This window comes from Notolepis coatsorum, assembly GCF_963971535.1.
Source record: "Notolepis coatsorum genome assembly, contig: SCAFFOLD_154, whole genome shotgun sequence".
Taxonomy (NCBI): domain Eukaryota; kingdom Metazoa; phylum Chordata; class Actinopteri; order Aulopiformes; family Paralepididae; genus Notolepis; species Notolepis coatsorum.
This window is the reverse complement of record NW_028170456.1, coordinates 202,113-214,832: the sequence shown is the minus strand read 5'-3', so window position 1 is coordinate 214,832 and position 12,720 is coordinate 202,113.

The window sequence follows — 12,720 nt, the reverse complement described above, 5'->3', positions numbered from 1 at the left end:
AACAGTCCATAATCACACAAAAAATCAGCGCCTAGAAGAGGGACGGCTACATTAGCTGTGATAAAGTCCCAGCCAAACCGTTGGCCACTAAAACACATTCCGACATACCTGGTGCCGTATGTGCGGATGGGGGTGCCGTTGGCGGCCTCCATGGGGGGTCCATGTCCGCCGGATAGGATGTCCACTCTAGAAGCCGGCAAGACGCTCCTCTGCGCGCCCGTGTCGCACATGAAACGCCGCCCGGAGATGGTGTCCTGGACAAACAGTAGCCTGCCAGCCTGACCGACGCTCATGGCCACTAACGAGCGCCGGCCCGGGCATTTCCCGGCCCACTGAAGCTGCACGGCGGGCGGCACTGCTTGGCTTTAGGTCCAAACCGTGCATGATAATAACACAGCCCCGCGTTCGCGTCACGCTGCTGGCGAGGGGCTGTCGCTGCGGCGGTGAAGTTCCAGTCTCCCGGCGGTGAAACAAAGGCTTGGGTTGGGAAAACTGCCGCTGCACAGTGCTGTTGACCAGCCAAAAAAAACTTATCAGCCTCCTCGGCCAGAGCGCGGCAATCGTCTATAGTGGTGTTGGCCAGAGCGGCCCGAACCGGAGAAGGCAGCTGACGCAGGAAAAGTTGCATGAAAAGGAAATCAGGCTTGTGCTCTCCCAATAAATCCAGCATCCTATCCATGAGCTCCGATGGCTTGCTATCACCGAGCCCTTGCAAAGAAAACAATCGGCTGGCCCGCTCGGTATCGGAAAGTTCGAATGTCTTTAACAGATGAGACTTGATCGTGAGATATTTATCTCGAGCCGGAGGGTTCTTTAGGAGGCTCACCACTCTGCTGGCTGTCGAACTTCCCAGGGCTGATACCACATAATAATATCTTGTTGTATCCGAGGTAATCTCACGCAGCTCGAACTGTGCCTCCGTTTGCGCAAACCATGCCGAGGCTGACGACTCCCAGAACTCAGGTAATTTCAGTGAAACTGCGTTCGTAGACATGTTGCCGCGGAAGCGTCTTCAAAACGTATAACAGGGTCACCACTGTAGAAATCGTCGGAAAGGAGAGATGCACAATTTCTATCTTGCAACCACACCAAGTAAGTAGTGTGTCATTTATTATCTTCTTAGCACAAGTGACAGCTGTCAGATCTATGCCGTGCTAAACTCTGACAGCTCCTCGTCACCAAAAACATTTTATGAATGAAATTCCACCAGCGCGTCTTCTCTAAGCCCAACCCCCAACCAACCTCATTAAAGTGACAGTGCCCCATCAATACATCAAAACAATCTAATGGTGAATTATGTCCATAGCACCCACTACAGTCCAGTGATTTTTATTGGAGGGTACTTATCCTTGTGTTGTGAAGAAATAATGACCGCTATTGCAACTTATTCATCTCCATCATTTCATTGAGTTGTAATGAACACAACACAAGTGTCCTCCGATGACATCACTGGAGGACATAGTCAAACGTTAAATGTCAATCAATTACCTGTCAAACTAAGTGAACGTGTGCAAAATGTTTTTGAGTTTTGCAACGTGTGAGATTATATGCAATATAATCAGGCTTTATCAATAGGAAAGACGGAATTAAAAGAGAACATTTTGTTCAAAACCCCTAAATTCAATCCACAGATGATGCCTGAGTGACGTATGTAATGTTGAACAGCTGCACCATTTGAAACAACTCACAAGTAATTTGTCCCAATAATTATAATAATTAGATTCAGACATCCTGTACTTCGGTTCTCATAGTCATTGTTTGATTTGAATGTACAAATTTGACAAAACAACCAATATGACGTCACTGTCCCAATAATCCTGGAGCTCACTTGTGTTTCAACTCGGGAGTGAGGTCATAACGGTGGGCCATGATGTCACGCAGTTTCAACCATGTCACATGTGCTGGATGTGCCCCAGGTGAACTTGAATCACACTAATATTGTTAATTGTTAACTCTTTCAGTGCCACTCACGAGATTTCTCTGTTTTTTTTATATGTGGTTGCGTGCCACTCACGAGATTTCTCGGAATTATTATTATTATTTTTTTTTTGCGATCTGAAAAATTATTGCATCACCCGAGCCTACCCGAGTATAGCCGAGCTGCGCCGGTGATCACTGTGGAAAAAAGCGCCCCCTGTCGTCTCCCAGATGACATAAGTGATTTTGGAATGGACTCAATGAAAATGAATGGGGGAAAAAATCCGGTACTCCACATTTTCCAGTTCACTGATCCAGCCGGGGTTACCACAGTTCATTCTGGAGCCTCAGATCCCCGCGGATCATGGAGATCTACAGTGTCGCGTTGGATCCATACACGTATCGATTTCTTTCGAATGGTGATCAGGAATTGGAATATACCAGTTGGATACCATCTGATGTCAGGTAAGGACTCTGTGTTATCAGTGGTAGGATAATCGGAGTAAGTTTGATGAAGTTATAAGCTGTTTTGTGAAATGTCTTCTTTCGGTTTCACTGTAAAAGTCTGTGAGGAAATCAACGGAGCGATTATCAGTGCGCGGCCGTAATGTGCTTGCGTGCACGTATAATATTGATCATCTAGCGTTTATTTGAAAACGATTCATAAAAAGGCCGACGAATATCAACGTTGTGGAATATTCCACTAAAAGACGATTTTCATAGAATGCTCCAGAATTATCTGTTTTTTATATCAAAACGGGGGCTTTTCTAACTGCTCTGAAACGGAAACGACGCGATAAAAAAACAATCTGCCTTCACAGCACTGACTGGAAAATAGTCTTTGATAATGCGATGGGCAGATTAGACACATAATTTAAAACATAGATTAGGCGATATTAACGTTAACATTGGCGCCGATGGTGGCATTCAAGCGGTAAAACGGAAAACCAGGCGTGGCACTGAAAGAGTTAATATTGTCAATTATTTGTGTTTTTCCAGGTTAATAAAGTACTGGAAGAGCTGACCCTTTCTCGGAACGTCAAGGTGGAGTTGCAATAAGTGGCCTGAGATGAATGGACGAATGAAGGAGAAGTAAAGTCAAGAAGAGGAGAGAGATGTGCGGGGGGAGGGGGGTGGGAGGGTTTGTGTTTGTTTTATGGTACTCTGTTATTTTTATACACTCTGTCTTTTTACTATGATTGACATTTTAACATGTGCTCTTCTAGGTCCGATGCACGGCTGTTTAGGTTGGTGCCGTTCTCTAGTTGGGATATATTATACACTCTGCAACTACTATTATATATTCTGTCTGACCCACTAGCAACAGACAATGACTAACACAAAGGTTTCGATGGGACTGGGGAACACAGTCAGATTCTTCTCATGGAATGTGGGCGGAATAAATGGGCCGGTTAAAAAGGCTAGGGTCTTCTCCCACATAAACAAATGTAAGGGCGATATTATATTTCTCCAAGAAACACATTTACGTACCACTGACCAAAGGAGACTCGCTAGACCATGGATCGGTCAGATTTTCCACTCTAAATTTGAAATAAAAACATGAGGGACAGCCATACTGATGGCAAGAAAGTACAGTTCACTCGCGCTAAGACTATTTCAGACCCCAATGGTCGCTATATAATAATAATTGGCTCACTATATCAGACCCCGGTTGTCCTTGTGAGTGTGTATGAACCTAACTGGGATGATGTTAACTTTATAAAGAACCTTCTGTCCTCACTTCCCGACTTGAATACACACCACTTAATACTGGGAGGAGATATCAACTGTGTAATGGACCCCCATCTTGATAGATCGAGTACCAGGACTGCTGTGCCCTCAAACTTAAAGATGTCTCAAACATTGTCCACTTTTATGAATAACAATGGCTACATTGACCCGTGGTGATTTCTGTATCTTACAGATAAGCAATTGTCTTTTTTTTCCACTCCTACACACGCATAGACTATTTTTTCTTTGATAAGGCCTTATTACCGTCTTTGTCCTCAGCTAGCTATTCTGCTATAACTATCTCAGACCACGCCCCTGTGAACTTTGAACTTATTTTCAAATCTAAACCCAAAGAGGCCCGTTTCTGGAGACTAGACTCTACCCTACTAGCATCTGCTGAATTTTGTAATGTGGTATCTCAAGCTATGGACCTATTTCTCGAGACAAACAAAAAAACGACGAAACCTCACCCTCATTATTATGGGAGACACTAAAGGCAAATGTTAGGGGCACAATTATTTCATACACCGCTCATGCTAACAAACAGCGTCTTGAAAGGCAACAACAACTAGAGACTCTGATTACAGATCTTGATCGTCTCCGGAACTTTATAAGGACCGGCATGGCCTTCAGATGGAACATAATCTTTTATCGACTTTTGCTTAGAACAAGGCTATATGAGAGTGGGGACAAGGCGGGTCGACTTCTGGCCCAGCAGCTGAAAAAGCAGATCAGCCTCACAACTAATACCACAGATTGGCGATAGTTCAGATTCACTAACAACGGACCCTAAACAAATTCTATTCGCAGCTCTACACATCTGAGGCGCCCAAAGACACCTCTGTAATGCTAGATTTCTTTTCAGGCCAAGTTATTCCCAAAATGTCTCCAGAAGATTGTCAGGACTTAGATCGATCACTAGGTTGCAGCAGCTATTAAAAAGATGCAAAGCGGGAAATCTCCAGCCCCAGATGGCTACCCTGTAGAATTATTTAAGACATTTTCGAATCATATGGCCCCTTTATTATTAGAGATGTTTGATGACTCATTACAGAAGGGTACTCTGCCACCTACTCTCACGCAGGCCTCCATCTCTTTACTTCTTACGAAGGATAAAGACCCCATAAACTGCTCCTCTTATCGAGCTGTGTCTCTTCTTAATGTGGACAATAAAATATTAGCTAAAGCGTTGTCATGTAGACTAGAGGTTGTTCTCCCCACAGTAATATCTGAAGACCAGACAGGCTTTATAAAGAACCGCCATTCCTGTACAAATATTTGTAGATTGTTGAGTATTATTGGTCTACCAAGCTCTCAAATAGTCCCTGAGGTTGATTGATGTTTTTTATTTTTGTGTCTTACATACAGGTGTATGCCCAGCCCATATGGGCTTACAAGACACATAACAATAAGTGTATGATACTTGACAAATTACTTGACAAATTATGACATATAGACCAAGATGGCCACAAAAAAAGAAAATACAATAAAACATAATATACTGTAACACAAGCTTCTTCTTCTTTCGTGTAACGTCAGAGGTCCAACTCCGTATCTTGTAGCCATGCCCTTAACTCTGGTCCCACATCAAGGAGGCTGGCTTCCGAGGGTGGTGTGTATAGGGGGCAGATGGTCAGGATGTGGTCAACAGTCTGCTCAGCTGTAAGCAATGTATGTAAACAAAGAAACAAGAGGAATTCATATACAATTATATAGGATATATTGTGTTTTGTCTCAGGTGCCATGCTTTCTCCAAAAATCCTGCAAAACTGAAGATGTCCTCCACAAAAAAACAACTCAACATACAACTCTCAGACTGCCAAAACAAATCCGGATTTACAATTCGAATTTTCTCAAACAAAACCCTCCTCAAATTGGTGTACAAAGGGCAATAAAAAACAAAATGATATTCATCTTCCACCACTCCCAGATCACATAGAACACACAACCGCTCCTCCTCAGGTTTACCTTGGAATCTACCCACTTCCACAGCCAATGGCAGGGTGCCAGACCTCAACTGGGCACACAGAGACCTCCGTCTTCTCTTTAAGTTTAACATTACATAAGGTTCAGTAAAATACAAATTTTTTATTAAGTTTAGGTTTTTTCCATATCTCCACCTTCCACTTATCCTGATGGATTGTTGATCATTTTGTTTTAATTATGTGAACCTTAAGTTACACTGCAGATTGTTCATAAAAATCATACTTAAGTCAACAGAAGAAAAAATCATGGACATCTCTCTTGACCAGGGATGACCGTGTGCTCTGTCCCAGTTAAAAATCTTTTTTTGTCACCCTGTCATTTGGCAGCTGGACCAGGCGGTACCATAACCTAACCATTTCACCTTTTTGCTTGACCAAGCATGTCCCCTTCTATAGCCCCTTTTGGTGTATATTTATGGACTCCCAATAAGTATCTCATGGCCCGGTTCTGGATAGCATTACATTCAGGTGCATCCTCAAAACCCCATACTCCAGCAGCATAAAATAAAACAGAACCCACCATTGAATCAAATAATTGTGTAAATGTTGAAAACCCAAGATCAGTGCATTTCATTTGACTCAACACACCCCCTAGCGCCCTTCCTGCTGACTCAGACAGTATTTTCCTTCCTTCTATGAAGCTCATGTACTCATTAAAGGTGAAACCAAGATATTTATAAGAATATGTGTAAATCAGGGGCGTTGGTCCAAATTGAAACTCATTTTGTTACTCTGCTGTTCATGTTTTTTCCTGAAGTGCATAATATGTGTTTTTTCACTGTTAATCGCAAGTCTCCATTTCATGCACCAAGAACTCATAATATTCAACATGTGTTGAACATACACAGCACCAACATTTGTAAAGTTGCTTCATTGTCTGCAAACAGGACAATATCATCAGGGTACAATAAAATACTTAGGATTATATTATCTATTGTAATACCAAGATTGGCTTGCTTAATTTCTTGCGCCAGGTCATTAACATAAAGGGCGAATAAAGTGGGAGAAAGCACATCTCCCTGTTTTACACCGAATGGGGTGGGGAACCAGCCGGTCCTAACATCATTCAGCTGCAGACAGGCAGATGGGGCCTTATACAGGCTTTTGATAGCCTTATAAAATAGACCATCAATACCAGAACAAATTAATTTATAATCCAAAAGCTCTCTATTAAGCAATGGTGTGTTTGTGCATCTGATGGCTGTGTTTAACCAATTGGCTCAGATGTGTGGTAATTTGACATTATGTGTCTAATGTAATGCAAGTGTGTTTAGTGTTTTGCAAATCACTGTGTGATTGATTGATTGATTGAAAACTTTATTAACAGATTGCAGAATGGGTACAGTACAGTACAGCTCAATACATACAATTGTTAAGGGGATGCAGACCAGAGAAAGACTTTCGTCTTGTTTACATCAGGGTCCCCCATTTTCAATTCATCGTAACATATATGACATACATGACATACAGATAGACAGTACTGCTACATCTATACATTTATGACATACCAGATTTGCAAATACAGTACTGTTTGTGATACAAAAAGAGTCCAGAAAAAAGAGTATATACATTTGACGTAGAAACTGTACATTGGATTGGGTAGGTGGGGGGGGGGGAATGTACATTGGAGGTGGTTGGGTGGGGGGGGGTTGGGTAGGAGTGGGGGGAGGTTGGGTAGGAGGGGTGGGTGGGGGACACTGTACAACTGTACAAACAAAACTGTACATTGGAATATTGACAAGACCATACTTGGTAATTTACTGTACATTGGAGGGGGTTGTGTTCGGACATTTACAGGGGCCAGTTTCAAATTGCAGTCTCCCTTAGGTGTTTTTTGAGAGTGTTTTTGAAAGTGGGTAGTGATTCACATTCCTTTACAGCTTTGGGTAGGGCGTTCCACATTGATGTGGCATAATTGCTAAACGTGTTTAGTCCCTTGTTTGAGCCGAATCTGGGTTTAACATGATTTGTGGAGCTCCCTCTGGTGTTGTGATCGTGGTATTCACTGACCTTTGGGAAGTATTTTGACATGTACATGGGTACCTTGGTTGTGTAGTGTATCTTGTAGACCAGGCCCATTGCAAGTTGCTATACTCTGTCGTCTACTCTAAGCCATCCTAGGTTGTCAAAGTGGGCAGGGGTGAGGTGGGTTCTAGGAGTAAGGTCAAGCAGTAGTCTGACCAGTTTGTTTTGAGATGTTTGTAATTTTGTTTTTAGCGCCTTTGAGGTGCTTTGGTACCATGAGGTGCAAGCATAGTCGTAGTACCCTTGAATGAGTGCTCCTGCTAGAGTCTTCAGGGTATTCTTGTTTACCAGTGAGGATGATCCGGTACAAGAATCGAGTTCGTTGGTTGACTTTTTTTATTACATTGGATGCCATTTTGTCACAGGAAAGATTTGCCTCTAGGATGGAACCCAGGTAGGTAATATCTTCTTTCCTTGTGACAATATTGTCACCCACTGTAACTGAGAAGCCGTCGGTCTTGCTGAGTTTGTTATTTGAACCGAAGAGAATGGACTCTGTTTTGACCATGTGTAATGATAGTTTGTTATCAGCGAGCCATATGCAGATTTTGCCTAGTTCTGAGCTGAGGGTTTTTTCAACCTGTAACTTGTTCTTGTCAGAGACCAGCAGGGCTGAGTCGTCCGCAAACAGGAACAAGTTGCAGTTACAAGCTGACGACATGTCATTTGCATAAATTAGGAACAGTAGCGGACCTAGTATGCTTCCTTGTGGAACACCACAGCTTACTGTGAGGGGGGGGGTAGGGTACCGTTTACCTCCACCATCTGCTCTCTCCCCTCCAGGTAGGATTGCATAGACTATCAAAACCAATTGCTTTTAGCTTGTCAATCAGAATGGTGTGATTGACAGTGTCGAAGGCCTTTTGTAGGTCCAGCATGACCATGCCGCAGTATTTGCCCGCGTCCACCTCTTGTTTGATGTGGTCGTTTAAATAGAGAAGGCATGTGTCAGTGGAGTGGGATGTTCTGAAGCCAGATTGGAATTCGTAGATTCGATTTTTTTCCGCGAGGTATTTTTTGAAGCGGTGTATTGTTTTGCAAAAAGTGTGAGGCTGACATTGTGCTTATAGGGGTGCAAATCTGGGCCTATGTTTTGCTCCTTGAGTGTAAGGTTTTGATAATTGTGTAATACTTTTGATTTGAGTGTTTATGCAATTGAAGAAAACTGTAAAGACTAGAGATTAACTGTTTATTTCTTTTGTACATACGCTGTGCATATGTTTGTTTGTTTATTTATGTGTATGATTCTTAACTGTTTTTATTTTGTTATGTCGTATATTCCTAATGAATATCTACGGTTAATTACAGCACAATGAGGTTGCTATCTGGAAGGAGGGAAAGATCACAGAGTGATAGAATGGTCTCCTCACCTGACTTAGTCAGCTGAGAAATAAGCTTGTATTAGCCAGACAACAGGAGCTATGGTCCAAACTCTCATTTATTTGCAGCGTGGCCAAGAGTTAATGCATTGGTTACATACAGGAAATGTATTCAAGCATAATACATGATTGTACAAAAGGATTGATGAGGTAAATCACAATAGCCCTTACACGTTGGCTCTCTACATCAAGACAGTTTTGCACATAAAGAGTAGTCATGTTATGTTATGAAATAAGACCATAGTACTTTGTTGCCGCCACATGGTAAACCTGGTCTAAATAGACATCTTCCTATATAGTTATCACCAACAGTAATTATCATACAGTTTACTTACATAGCGGCAACGTAGAAACCATGGTCTGTGGAGGTGGTGGAGACCAGAAAGACCCCCTGGGTGTGGGTGTGGGTGTGGCGGGTCTGAGCTGGCCTCCCTCTCAAACACAGCGCTCTCTCTTAAATACTAATCCTAGCACATTCTAATAATACGTTTGGTCCAATCCGGTGTGTCTTCTGGGAGGCGGTCCCAGTCAGATGATCTCCAGTGTGTGGTTTTGTTTCACAGTTGCCCAACTGTCTTCAAGACTCCTTGAATGTGTCACAAACAGTTTTAGCATGAGGGGGCTTTTATGACCTGCCCCCTGTGTCTCCAACTGTTCTTCTAAATACAGTTGAGTAAGTAGTTTTAGCATGGGGGGTTTGCCTGAAGGCTCCCCAGAATGTCACACAACACTGACGCCTGCTACTGTTTGTTCCATCACTCTGAGAGTCCATGTAATGAACTATTTACCACCGATATTTTCAGTTTTCAGGGTTGATCTAACAGTTTTGATTATGAAATCTCAGTCAAGGGTACCACAGTTATTAATGTATATGTGTGTATGTATGTACAGTATATATATTATGTATATATATATGTGTATATATGTATATTTGTACTCCTGTTGGGGCCTCTTGGACCAGATCAATGTTTTATCTGGCTAAATAAAGGTTAAATAAATAAATAAATAAGAAACTGATGATTTGGTCCTGTTAACTTTGAATTTTCTATGGGGACATCTCATGTCCCCCCCTTCTTTTTCTGTTTTTCTCCCATCCCAATGTTTAGTTGTTATGCCAATTCCCAATCCCCTTCCTGGTCGTTGCGCACTCTACCCCCTACCGTCGGTCTGGGAGGGCGGAGACTATCACATGCTTCCTCCGACACATGTGTAGCCAGCCCACCGCTTCTTTTCACCTGGCAGCGCGGACTCTCACTGGGAGAGTGTAACGTGTGGAAGGTCACACTACCTCTCCCAGATCCTTCCCTTGCTGTGCAGGCGCCCCGACCGAACTGTAGGAGTCGCTGTTTACAACGACCAGGACCCACCCTTGCCGGGTTTCCCACCCGCTAACTGCCAATTGTGTTATTATGGACGGTCGGCCAAGCCGGAGGCACCACAGCTGGATTCGATCCCACTGTCTCTGTGGTGGTAGACAGACGCTTCGTCCGCTGCGCTACCCGGCCGCCCAGATCTTGTTTTTTATATACACCGTGGGAAGGAGGAAACGCAATTTCATGTCTGTATGTCTTGCACATTACGAGAGGTGACAATAAAGCTGACTTTGACTTTGACTTTGACTTTGACTTTGACTTTGACACACACACACGCACAGACACACACACACACACACACACTTTTTTTATGCACAGCGGTTATTGGCTCTGCCCGTGTGTGCCTGCGAGACAGACACACAGTGAAACACCCACAGCCCTATATGTGTGTGAGGCCATGTGTAGAGGCTGTTTAGCCATATTAACCCTTTCACTACCACACTACAGACGGTTCCGTCTGTAGTGTGGTAGTGAAAGGGTTAACCTTCTGTGGTGTGGTTGTGAAAGGGTTAAATACAGAGGCATAACGCCACCCTACATCTGTACAGAGGACAGGGCCAAGAGCAACACGAGTACAATTCTACTGCTATCCAAACTGTAGACAAACAGGCGTCCAACAGTAGCACGCACGCACGCATGGTTTGGTGTGTGTGTGTGTGTGTGTGTGTGTGTGTGTGTGTGTGTGTGTGTGTGTGTGTGTGTGTGTGTGTGTGTGTGTGTGTGTGTGTGTGTGTGTGTGTGTGTGTGTGTGTGTGTGTGTGTGTGTGTGTGTGTGTGTGTGTGTGTGTGTGTGTGTGTGTGTGTGTGTGTGTGTGTGTGTCTGTCTGTCTGTCTGTCTGTCTGTCTGTCTGTCTGTCTGTCTGTCTGTCTGTCTGCCTGCCTGCCTGCCTGCCTGCCTGCCTGCCTGCCTGCCTGCCTGCCTGCCTGCCTGCCTGCCTGCCTGCCTGCCTGCCTGCCTGCCTGCCTGCCTGCCTGCCTGCCTGCCTGCCTGCCTGCCTGCCTGCCTGCCTGCCTGCCTGCCTGCCTGCCTGCCTGCCTGCCTGCCTGCCTGCCTGCCTGCCTGCCTGCCTGCCTGCCTGCCTGCCTGCCTGCCTGCCTGCCTGCCTGCCTGCCTGCCTGCCTGCCTGCCTGCCTGCCTGCCTGCCTGCCTGCCTGCCTGCCTGCCTGCCTGCCTGCCTGCCTGCCTGCCTGCCTGCCTGCCTGCCTGCCTGCCTGCCTGCCTGCCTGCCTGCCTGCCTGCCTGCCTGCCTGCCTGCCTGCCTGCCTGCCTGCCTGCCTGCCTGCCTGCCTGCCTGCCTGCCTGCCTGCCTGCCTGCCTGCCTGCCTGCCTGCCTGCCTGCCTGCCTGCCTGCCTGCCTGCCTGCCTGCCTGCCTGCCTGCCTGCCTGCCTGCCTGCCTGCCTGCCTGCCTGCCTGCCTGCCTGCCTGCCTGCCTGCCTGCCTGCCTGCCTGCCTGCCTGCCTGCCTGCCTGCCTGCCTGCCTGCCTGCCTGCCTGCCTGCCTGCCTGCCTGCCTGCCTGCCTGCCTGCCTGCCTGCCTGCCTGCCTCTGCCTGCCTGCCTGCCTGCCTGCCTGCCTGCCTGCCTGCCTGCCTGCCTGCCTGCCTGCCTGCCTGCCTGCCTGCCTGCCTGCCTGCCTGCCTGCCTGCCTGCCTGCCTGCCTGCCTGCCTGCCTGCCTGCCTGCCTGCCTGCCTGCCTGCCTGCCTGCCTGCCTGCCTGCCTGCCTGCCTGCCTGCCTGCCTGCCTGCCTGCCTGCCTGCCTGCCTGCCTGCCTGCCTGACTGCCTGACTGCCTGCCTGCCTGTTTGTGTGTGTCTGTCTGTGTGTGCTTGTGTGTGAATCGGTCCAGACAGTATATGTCAAGGCGATGTCAAGATCACAGATTGTGGCCTTGCCTGCCTGACTGCCTGACTGCCTGCCTGCCTGTTTGTGTGTGTCTGTCTGTGTGTGCTTGTGTGTGAATCGGTCCAGACAGTATATGTCAAGGCGATGTCAAGATCACAGATTGTGGCCTCATCGCTCTGTTGTTGAGGAGATTAATCTGGGCACTGGTCATACTGACCATGGCCTCTGCTGTGTGTGTGTTTCAGTCCTGTCAGATTGACCACATAAGTATGTCCACTGCGTATGTGTCACCCAGAGGTGACCCATGTATGCCCTGCCTTCTGTGTGTGTGTGTGTGTGTGTGTGTGTGTGTGTGTGTGTGTGTGTGTGTGTGTGTGTGTGTGTGTGTGTGTGTGTGTGTGTGTGTGTGTGTGTGTGTGTGTGTGTGTGTGTGTGTGTGTGTGTGTGTGTGTGTGTGTGTGTGTGTGT